An 11773-nucleotide genomic window follows, 5' to 3' on the forward strand; every position below is an offset into this window, starting at 1 on the left:
GTCTACTTTTCCAGTCTTTCCTGAAATAGAACAAATAATCTATATATTTCCCTGAGAAAGCATCTGTGTTATGGTCCTCTTCTCAATTAAATTTAGGCTCAGGGTCCATGAAAGTCATGGGGTGAGGGGGGCTGGCCCCAGTTATTAGGGCAGCAGTACATAGTGGAGAAGGAACCCCGATACCAGCCCTATGTTGAGAGGTTTTAGCTGGTCTGCCCATACTAAGGTGAAGATGGGAGCTTGTGTTTTCTTTTTCACAAGAGTTTTACCCTACTTTTGTGGCCTTGCTAATACACTGGATAAATTTCTAACATTGTGCAACTAAATTGAGCAAGTCCATTTCTCACTAACTACCATGTGTCTCTTTCTTCTACATCTTATGATATTTTCAAATTCAGGTCACCTAACTTTTCTGTCTATAAAACACTTCTGAAAAAAATCAAATAAACCAAGTAAGAAAAATATAATATCTCTGATTCCAAATATAGAGTACCAAGAACTCAAAGCGCATCAGCAATGATAAGAGAGCAAACTTGGCCTTAACTGAAATTCCAGCACAGAAAATGTTTACTAAAAATAGAGACATGTAGGTATTTAGTGCAGTATTTTATTGCAGATTGTAATGCAGTAAAGTTTAGCCTGATTCTGACTTAGAAGTATGATTCTTCTTGAGGCTCAAGCATGGCCTCTTTAACTGGCTGATTCCCCTTTGCACTGTTTTGACCACAAAGTACTTTGGGTGGGACATAGTGATTGGACATATCTGATTGTTATCAGGATTATGTCAAAACCCCAAACTCCTCAGGGCCAGTAGGGAGTAGAGACAGAAGTAAAGGTCTAATGTGCCTGTGACATGGGCCTGTGACAACCTCACAGAGTGGCACAGAATGAGAGCCAAATGGACCCTGTGCCCCAGAGAGTAGTGTGGGAGTAGCTGAAGGGGTGAATTAGAGCAGGCCTGGGGTCAGAATCAAGGAACAATGGACCTGGTCCATTGTTGGACCTGGTCCAACAATGGTCCTGGGTGGACCAAGGACCAAGACTCTTCTAGCACCATGGACATCTCGGGAGAAGCCAACAGGGACAGATGGGGACCACAGACCCTTTACTGCTCAGTGTTTGGCGTTAAGGAAGCCACTGAGAATTTTGATGAGTTAAAGGTAGAGGAGTAGAGAGGGATCCTGAACTAACTAAGATTACTTGGAATTGACCGAGGTTAACTTTTTGTCACAGAGATTGGCAACTCAAAATAGATACTCAGTTTAGTATCAAAATATAAACATCCATTTCTGGTACAACTGGTTTTGTGGACTCAGGGTCATATTTGATACATTTGGAAAGCACATTTATTTCAAGATAACAGATAATCATGGCAGTTACTCGAGGTTTTAAACTTCTCTAAATTTGGAAAGTTTCTATTACTCTGGAAAATGACTTAGGAACACAGGGAGTTGAGGAAAAGCAGATGTAAGGTGTTCCCGAGCAAAGGCCTAAGCCCTCAGATTGTGAAAGCAGACATGCCCAGGCCTGTATGGACTGTTGGCAAGAGGGCACAATATCAGGGTTAGAAACGCTTGCTGGGAGGAAATAGGTATTGATGAAGAGGTGTGCCTAGCTTGTTTTTATAACAAAATCCCTAAGTTTTGAAGGAGACAAAGGACAAAGCCTCCTCAGAAATTTATCCTAAAGAAAACAGTCACACAACTTGGTCAAAGGACAGGCCCAGGGAAATTTTGAGTGTAACGTTTACGTGACACGTAGACGGGCAAAAGTAGCTGGGGAGAGTTCATTCCTTCTGGTCTTAGTGATGGTGGGAGGCTGTTTGACACCTGTTCTCCCTGATGGCCACTTCGTGTTACAGCCAGTTGTTTTATAAGACACTAGCCATTGGGGCCAGTGGGCAACAAGGGGATTTATAAGTTATCCCTATATAAAATGTGCAATAAAACACACAAATCATGTCATAAAATATACTGCTTTATTTGGTAATAAGCATTTTTGGCAACAAAAAAGTTAAAAAAATCATTTTTGTAAAAATTTAGTACTGACATTTTTTTCTCAAGAGATTTGACAATGAATATGTAACTGGTTTAAAATATGTGCTGACCCTACAATCTACTATGGGGCTATAATGATATCACTGGCCACATAAAAAACAAAAATAGATCTGATGATGAGGCATCAACAACTATTTCAAAAAAGCATCAGTGAATTTTATTTTATTTATTTATTTTTGGCTACATTGGGTCTTCATTGCTGTGCACAGGCTTTTTCTAGTTGCGGTGAGCAGGGGGCTACTCTTCGATGTGGTGTGCGGGCTCCTTATTGCGGTGGCTTCTCTTGTTGCAGAGCACGGGCTCTAGGCACACAGGCTTCAGTAGTTGTGGCACTTGGGCTCAGTAGTTGTGGCTTGCGGGCTCAGTAGTTGGGGCACACGGGCTTAGTTTCTCTGCGGCATGTGGGATCTTCCCAGACCAGGGCTCAAACCCGTGCCCCCTGCATTGGCAGGTGGGCTCCTAACCACTGCACAACCAGGGAAGTCTCATCGGTGAATTTTAAAACACTGTGCTTACAAAGATTGAACAAGTGTGGCTGCAGAAGTTCCGTTTACCTATCACATTGTGACGCATGACTTTTCACATAGATCAAAATAACTGTCCTTCTGAATTAATTTCACTCATTTCCATTCCATAATTTCTTGTAGAATTAAGACACAATTGCTGTTAATATATTGGATCCATTAGCAAAAGAAGACATTGCTAGAGTTAAATGATGCCAGTTTTACATCAGAGCTAAAAGGAATAATCATATAAGCTAATTTTAATAATGCATTAATTTCTTCAAACAATTTGTGGAATCAACGTTAAGCCTTATTTTAATTTTTTCTGAAGTGAAACATTTGATGTTATTGTAAATGCTACTGTGAATTCAAGTAAGATCAAAGTGAAGATCATTTTTTATATTGATAATTAAAAATACTATATTTTCATGAGATTAATTTCATCATGATTTAACAATATAATTCCTAAATTAGAAACCTATGGGCCAGAAATATATTTGGAGTTAATTGTGGTACAAACATAATTCATCACTGCATCCATGTTAATTTTCTATTCGTGCTGTAACAAATTACCATAAACACTGGCTTGAAACAACACAGATTTTTTTTCTTATAGTTCAATAGGTCAGAAGTCTAACACAGGTCTCACTTGGCTAAAATCAAGATGCAGCATAACCAAAGAAAGGGTAGAAGATAAATACGTGAAGCTTGTTGAGCATGTAGTCTGTAGAGCAAGATGCTGTGAAGAAACTAAAAGGCCAGTGTAAAGGATGTGCAATGAGCGAGAGGAAGAGTGGTATAATCTAATACCAACAGAAGAAGCAGGGACCCAATCAGACAGGCTTTTTATATTGTTCAGGTTTTTTTTTTTTTTATCTTAAGTGCAGTGAAAAGTCATTTAAAAGTATCAGCAGGAGAAGAGTTGTAATCAAATTTGGGGTTTTGTAAGATGACTCTGGGTTCGCCGTGGAAAATGGATAGGAAGGGACAAAGGTGGATACCAGTTACTATAAAAGTGGATACAAGGTGCTGTGGACTCGTGATCTACTCAGATCTCAAGGTCATCTTGATAAATCGTAGGTCTTCTCACACAAATCTGTTGTTTTGCAGGGGCCCCCATGTGAGTAAATAGCCATCTGGTTCCATAAGCCAAAACCTGGGAATCATTCATGATCTTCCCTCGTTCCACTTCCCAATATCCAAGTCCCATCAGTTTTGCCTCCCAAATAGTTCTTGAATCTGTACCCATCTTTCCATCTCCACCGCCAGCACCCTAATAAAGACTACCCTTACTTCTTGCCCCAAATCTTGCAATAGCCTTTTAATTGATCCCCTCACATAGGTTTTTTTTTTTTTTTTTTTTTTTTTTTTTTGCGGTACGCGGACCTCTCCCATTGCGGAGCACTGGCTCCAGACGCGCAGAATCAGCGACCATGGCTCACGGGCCCAGCCGCTCCGCGTCATGTGGGATCCTCCCGGACCGGAGCACGAACCCGTGTCCCCTGCATCGTCAGACAGACTCTCAACCACTGCACCACCAGGGAAGCCCCTCACATAGGTTCTTGTCCTACTATCTATGCTGTGTAACCAGTGTAATTGTTCAAATGCACAAGTTTTATTAAAATCCTTACACTGTACCTTGCATTTCCCACCTCCCCCCTCACCTTCACATACACGTGCACACATACACAACATGCACATTTAGAACTCATGGGTATGCTAGGCTCTCTCTCATAACAGGGCCTTTTCACATGCCAGTTTCTTAGTTTCTTTGCCTACTATGTTCTTCCCTGTGCCTAGATCATTCTAATTCTTGTTCATGTCACAGATAAAAAAGCATTTTCTCATGGAAGCATTTCCTAATACCTCAGCATTCTTATATGCTGTCATTGAACACCTGGACCCAAATCCAGGTGAATCTGATTCCCAAGCCCATGCTTTTAATCAGTAGGATACCCACCGCCCTCCAGCTTAAGTTTCCTTCTCCAATATCTCATGGTTCAAGGAAGGCTACGCTATTGAATATATACTAATCTGTTCTCAATTTAATGTTCAGCAAGAACAAGAACCTTAAGATCAAAAATCTGGCCAATGTTTAATATAAAAATGAATTTTCTGTAAAAGTGATTTAACGTTTAATAGTTTTAAACTATTTTTAAAATACACAAGTCCACATTTAACAAATGAGAATCAGTGATAAGGATTTCCAAAGATGGGCTTTAAGAACATATGTACCAAGTGTATTTCTTAGCATGAGTCCTGTCTGGAAGCGGGGCAAATGAACCCAGGACTCTAGGAGGCTCTCGCAGCCATTACCCTTCATGGAAAAAATCATGAACACAATAGGTAACTTAGCAAGTAAAAGAATAAGTAAGAAACTTTCTGTTCTTAGAGAAAAGAGGTGAGATGTACTAATGAGGCTGCTTAGAGAGGTTTGCATTTTCACTATTTGTGCCATGTGATAAAGGGATCCAGTCTCCAAGGCTGTCACTCCATCACCCTTCACAACACTAAACTCACTTAATTTTTTTTTTTTCACTTTAACAGCTAAGGATGTTATCACTTTTGCTGAGGTCACTGAGAGGGTAATACTACTCTTGTTGAGGCTAATGAAAAGATACAGTGGTGACATGAGTTAATTGCATAGTTACCACACAATTACCAATTTATGCTCTACTGATGTTAACAGAGAATGGAAGAGAGCTAGCATTATGTGTACTGAATGCTGGCTGATATAAGAACAGTACTTGGTAGTATGTGACATTTTCATGAGCAGTTTTACTCACATAAACAAAGAAGATTAAGAAAACGTATGCTTTCCCATATCTGTTGGTCTAGTGCTGCTTAAAAATGGACCTAATAACAATGATCTTTCTTTAAGTCCTCCCCCCTTAATCATTCAGCTTTCAAATACCTGGTTGCTAGATTGAAAAAAAATAATAATGCTCAGCTACAAAAATAGTTGTTTTACTCCTGAACACAAGCTTCAAGTTGACTTTGTTTTTCTGTAAATGAATCACTATATGATAAATAAGAAGTACAGAAGGAAGAAATGGCTACATGGACTCAGTTCCCATAACAGAAAAAAAAATCATTATTAAAATTTTTTTATCAATTTTTATTGGAGTATAGTAGTTGCTTTACAATGTTGTGTTAGTTTCTACTGTACAGCAAAGTGAATCAATTATACGCATACATATATCCCCTCTTTTTACGATTTCCTTCCCATTTAGGTCACCACAGATCACTGAGTAGAGTTCCCTGTGCTCTACAGTAGGTTCTCATTAATTATCTGTTTTATACATAGTAGTGTATATATGTCAATCCTAATCTCCTAATTCATCCCATCCCCCCTTCCCTCCATGGCATCCATAAGTTTGTTCTCTACATCTGTGTCTCTATTTGTGCTTTGCAAATAAGTTCATCTGCACTATTTGTCTAGAATCCACATATAAGCAATATTATACCATATTTGTTTTTCTCTCTCTGATTTACTTCACTCTGTATGACAATCTCTAGGTCTACCCATCTCTGTAAATGGCAGTATTTCATCCTTTTTATGGCTGAGGAATATTCCATTGTATGTAGGTACCACATCTTTATCCATTCGTCTGTCGATGGGCATTTACATTGCTTCCATGTGCTGGCTATTGTAAATAGTGCTGCAATGAACATTGGGATGCATGTATCTTTTTGAATTATGGTTTCCTCTGGGTTTATGCCCAGGAGTGGGATTGCTGTGTCATATGGTAGTTCTATTTTTAGTTTTTCGAGGAACCTTCATACTGTTCCTCCATAGTGGCTGTACCAATTTACATTCCCACCAATAGTGTAGGAGGGTTCCCTTTTCTCCACACCCTCTCCAGCATTTACTGTTTGTAGACTTTTTGATGATGGCCATTCTGACCAGCGTGAGTTTGTTAGATGAAAGTAAACCTCTTTTTCTAATATTTGGTTAGTTCTTTACTTCCACTTAATTTTCAGGATCTTCGTATGTGTTTTATGTTAACATTCTCACAACTCCCCAGAAAAACAAAAATACCTGTTTTTTTATACTTTTTGAATCAACTGCTTTGAGGTATAGTTGACATACGATAGCATTAATTTACTTGAACAAAAATGCACCAATTTTAAAACAAGGTTTATTTGGTAACTCTCTGAAGGGTGGCTTCAGTTAAAGCTAGGAATGATTGTTTCTATAAAACCATCCACAGTATCTCTAAACTCACCTCTTGTGAAATTTTACTCTGAACACCAGGCAGGACCCATAGTGTTGGCATCTGCATGGTTGATAGGTAAGCTTACCCATCAACCATGCAGATGCAGAGTGAACATGACAGTAAACTTTCTGTTCAAATAATTTCATGCTTAAGAGTTTTCAGTTATACCCAACTATCACCTGCACATTTGCTGACAAGGAGGCACAATGAGCCTAGTGATAAAAAGCTAAAATAAAAGTCATAAATTCTTGTCATTATTCAATCCAAAAATATGTATTAAGTACAAGGCACTTGTAGAGACACAGTCATGAACAGGATGGACACGGTCCCTAAAATCTGTTTCTTCGCCTTTCTTAACATTTTTATAAGTTATTTAATACCGTGTACTAAATAATTTCCTGCTTAAATTAACTAGAATAGAATTCTGTTTCCTGAATGCTAACCAATACAGCTACTAATGCTTTGTTTTCTATTCAAATGGTCCTAAAGTATTCTGTCTTTCATTGAATGTGTCTTGACTGCTGACTCAGTATATTGTCCATGCCATACAGTACACATGGGATGATTGTTTCCCATTTCCATTGATGGCAAGAGCAGTTTTCCAATTATTTAGAAGCTGAATACTAACCTCATTGTGCAGAAAAGTGACCTCCATCATGCCTGTCCTTAAACTGTTTCATGTTCATAGTTTTATAGGCTGCAACATACTGTGAGATTAATACTTGTGTGTCAGGATTAGTTAGATCAGGTTCTCAAAGTGTGGTCATTGGACCAGCAGCATCTGCATAACCTGGGAACTTCTTAGAAATGCAGATCCTTGGGTACACTCCAGGCCTGGTGTGGTCTGGAATCAGAAATTCAAAAGGTGAGGCCCCCAAATCTGTGTTTTAACGAATCTTCCAGGTAATTCTGATGCACATTTAGTTTGAGAAACTCTGGGCTGAATTATGCTCAGATAATAAACTTTCTGTGACTTAAAACAGCACAGATTTATTTCTTACCCATACAGGATATTTGTATGTGTCACTTGGCTACTCTCTTATGTGATGTCCTCACTTCAGGACCCAGGGTGAAGGAACACTCTTGCCACCACTTTAGAAGAAAAAAATATATCTGGCAATTAAATGTCCTGGCCTAGAAATTCACAAATGTCACTTCCACTTAGAACTCATTAGCCAAGTCTGGTCACTTTGTCACACCCAATTACAAGAGGGTCAGGAAATGCTATCTAACGTGTTCGTAGACGTTAGATATCAGAAATAGATAGTATGAGCTTTTATGACCATCACAACCCTTAAATCTAATAATGAAATGTTTGGTTGATTCTCCTTTCTGTACACAAACACACTCACCCTCTAAACAAAGGAAATAAAACAAAAGTCCCATCCAACATAGCATCAAGCTCAAAGTCCACATTCTTTGGATGATGTATCATAATTTTTAAAGTTGGTGGTGACATGTGACAGTCTTTATAGCAGGTCTAAATGTAGCTTTCCCTAACTTAGACACCCATGACAAAAGGACAAGTTACTCTTATCCAATGACCAATGGTGGAAAAGGTCTCCCTACCTAAGGATAGTGTGTCCCTTCAGATCCTCCAAGAAGCAGATGCCAAGATGGAAATAAAAAAGTAATTATTTTATTAGGGGAAACAGCCATGAGAGAGAATGGGAAAGGATCCAGAGAAGGCTGGGAAAGATGTCAGAGTATGAATTAAGTCTGACCCTGACTGAGGGAGAAAGGAAAGAAGGGTTGGGTAGAAGCATCCTAGATGGCCATGAAGTCAAATAAAGGTTCAGTCAGCCTTCCAGATGTTTCTGTAGCCAATGTCAACTGTCGGAGTAATCCTATACCTCCTAGAAATGGGCTGCCTTAGTATCCGTGGTGCACTCAGTCACCAGCTGTGAGAAGCCTGTGGGACGTGGGCTGCAAACGCAAACATGGTAATGGATACCGAAACGCAGCAGCTTGGTCAATTAAGTCCCCTGTAGTTGGAGTCTGCAAGGCACATTCTCACGGCCACCAAAATCTACGCTTGTGTCCTGCAGATCCATCTCTCACCCAGGTTCAGGGAGCAGCTCTTCCATTGTTCCTAATGACCCCTCTTCCTGAATGGAACTTCAGAAGAGGGAGGTTAGTAAATTGAGCTACAACCCCTAGCATTGCATTTGATCTTGGGGACGTAACTGGTACTCATCCTCTCCTTCCACCACCACTCATTCTAATTCCCTTCACCTTTACCTGTGACCTTGGCATTTATTTGTGTAAAAGCAGGCTGACTTCCTCCTGCTGATCTGGAATTGCCTCGTATGATGATTCCTCTTTTAATCTGCTGGCCACTGGGCATAAGGACTCCAAAGTGCCCTGGTAGCAGCCATAATTTGTAGATCGACAGGAATCGTGCTGTGCTCCCTTCAAGTGTACAACCCTCTAGGGACAAGGACTTCCAAACTTACAGATCTCAGATGTGTGGCAATAGGAAGCACAGTATTGGACTGATATGGAGGCCACTTTTTTTTTTTTTGAGGCACGCGGGCCTCTCACTGTTGTGGCCTCTCCCATTGCGGAGCACAAGGTCCGGACGCGCAGGCTCAGTGGCCATGGCTCACGGGCCCAGCCGCTTCGCGGCATGTGGGATCTTCCCGGACCGGGGCACGAACCCGTGTCCCCTGCATCGGCAGGCGGACTCTCAACCACTGTGCCACCAGGGAAGCCCTGGAGGCCACTTTTGCTCCCACTTCTTGATTCCTGAACACAGGTTTCTTTCCACTTGTGGACACACCATCATGTAGAGACCTTTGATTTAGTTAAGTACATGTATCTTACGGGATGCACCCTATCCCTTCAGGTGTTTGCTCCAACATGGTGCTTCAGTTGTGACTTTGGAAGGTTGATTCAGAGCTCTGTGAATCTGGATGCCTCTGGATCATGCAACATGTGATACAACCAGTAGATCCCATGGTCATGGGCCTGCTCCCACACCCACAGTTAGATGTGATGCTGTGTAGGTTGTACTGGGATTTAACCCTAGCTATCAATCTGGTATACAGGAAATGACATGTGAATAGCTTCTAAAGGGGGAGTAAGGCACCTGTTGTCTTGAAGGGGAGAGGTTTCTGCAGCATCTTCTAGCCCTTGCTAGAGAAGAGTGGGCCACTTCTGTAACCCCAGAGGGTCCAGTGTCATTACAGAGGCAACATTCTTAAGGTCATTCATCTTGTTGTACCATGTATCATGTGCACCATGACTCAGGATTCCAGGTTACCCCAACTAGTGTCCTAACCTTCATGTAACAGACCTGCCATGACTGAGCAGTCAAATATCTCTGCAGTCCTATAATTTTAGCAATTAATTCTTCAGGCTTCCCTCAACTGTATCTGCCCTTCCACTACAGGTAATAAAGGCCTTTTTGTAAGCTAAGAAAGAGGCTCTTTGGTACTAACTGCTGGTTATCAGCCCTCAGGCCCTCTTCATTCTTCTGTGGGGCGTGGATACAGCTTAACAAAAATAAGTGACCTCAGCTTTCCTTGTAGGCATTGTTCCCCCCTTATTTTTACAAAACTCTATACTATTATCATCTCTTCTATGACATTCCCCTCTGCTGGGACCTTTCCCCTAGTCATCTCTGGTGAAATCTTGAGCAATTGTTCTGCTACTTTGTGCCAGGGATTATCTCAACTCCATCTACCAGCTAGGATGGTGTCCTCTTCACCTGCCAGGTGCCAGGTGAGCTAGGTTTATTTTTTGCTCTTTGGAGTTAAAAAAAATGTTTGAATTTTCCAACTCTACAAGTTTCCTAAATGTTTCTATTTCCTTTCACTTCTGCTTATAAATCATTTCTCTAAATCATCTTTTTCTTGCGATAGCTCATCAAACACAGCCAATAGCAACAAACATTGTTTCTACAATCTACTTTCAGATCCTACTTCCTGGCAATCAAGTTGACTTCCTAGTTAATAGAATCAACATTTTACCAAATGCATCACTGACACGGTTCATGGATCCCAGTTTTTGAAACCAGTTTCCTCACCGTCTATGAATGCCCAGCACTCTAACTATTGCCATATGCTTTACAGGGTTTTCATATCCTGATAAAGTAGCATCCCACCTCTGGTACCAATTTGTTTCAATTAAAATTGGCTAGATTATACTGCATTAACAAATTCACAGATTTCAGCTTAAAAACAGATGTTTTTTCTCATTTATACAAATATCCCCAGTGGAGCAGCTGGAGACTGTATTCCATACTGCACTCACTTTTACAACCCAGGCTGATGGAGTATCCACTGTCTGGATCACAACTAATGACCGAGGTAGAGAGAAAGAGAGCCGTTAAAGGTGTCATACCATAAATTAAACGCTTCAGTCACAAGTGACACCACTTCTGCTCACAACTAGTCACATGGTTCCACTTATCTAAAGACATACAGGAAGTACAGAAGGTAGAGATGTAGAAATATTCAGAGAATATCACCAATAGCTAGCACGACACCAAAAGAATGACAGAGCACACACACAAAAAATTTATATAAGAATTCAAGGAAAATAGAAACTCTCTGAATTACGGTGGTCAGAACAGTTGTTTTTTTTTTTTTTTTCCTGAATATATGAAGCACTTTCATTACGTCCTAAAAGAGAACTAGAAAGAATATTCAGGTCAGTGAGACAACCTATACAAAGGAATGGATGGTTCCAAGCTTTATTATTGAGAAATGCTGAGTTTACTAAATTCCATTTCATATCACTTTCTGGGCACATAAAAATGATATTTCCTTGATACTGACCGTTAGGTGGGTAGTATAATAGGTAACTATTTCTGGACAGTTAAGTCTGATTCAGAGGAACATGTGTCTGTCTGAGGCTGAGGCAGTGAAAATATCGTGCATGATTCTCCAGTGTCTCCCAGTCCATGCTGTTGTGAATATGGAGACCTCTTGTTGAACTGTAGAGCCACAGGTTCTAAGTAGTTTTGATAATTGTTACTTCTTATAGT

This window comes from Tursiops truncatus, chromosome 17, assembly GCF_011762595.2.
Source record: "Tursiops truncatus isolate mTurTru1 chromosome 17, mTurTru1.mat.Y, whole genome shotgun sequence".
NCBI classification, from domain to species: domain Eukaryota; kingdom Metazoa; phylum Chordata; class Mammalia; order Artiodactyla; family Delphinidae; genus Tursiops; species Tursiops truncatus.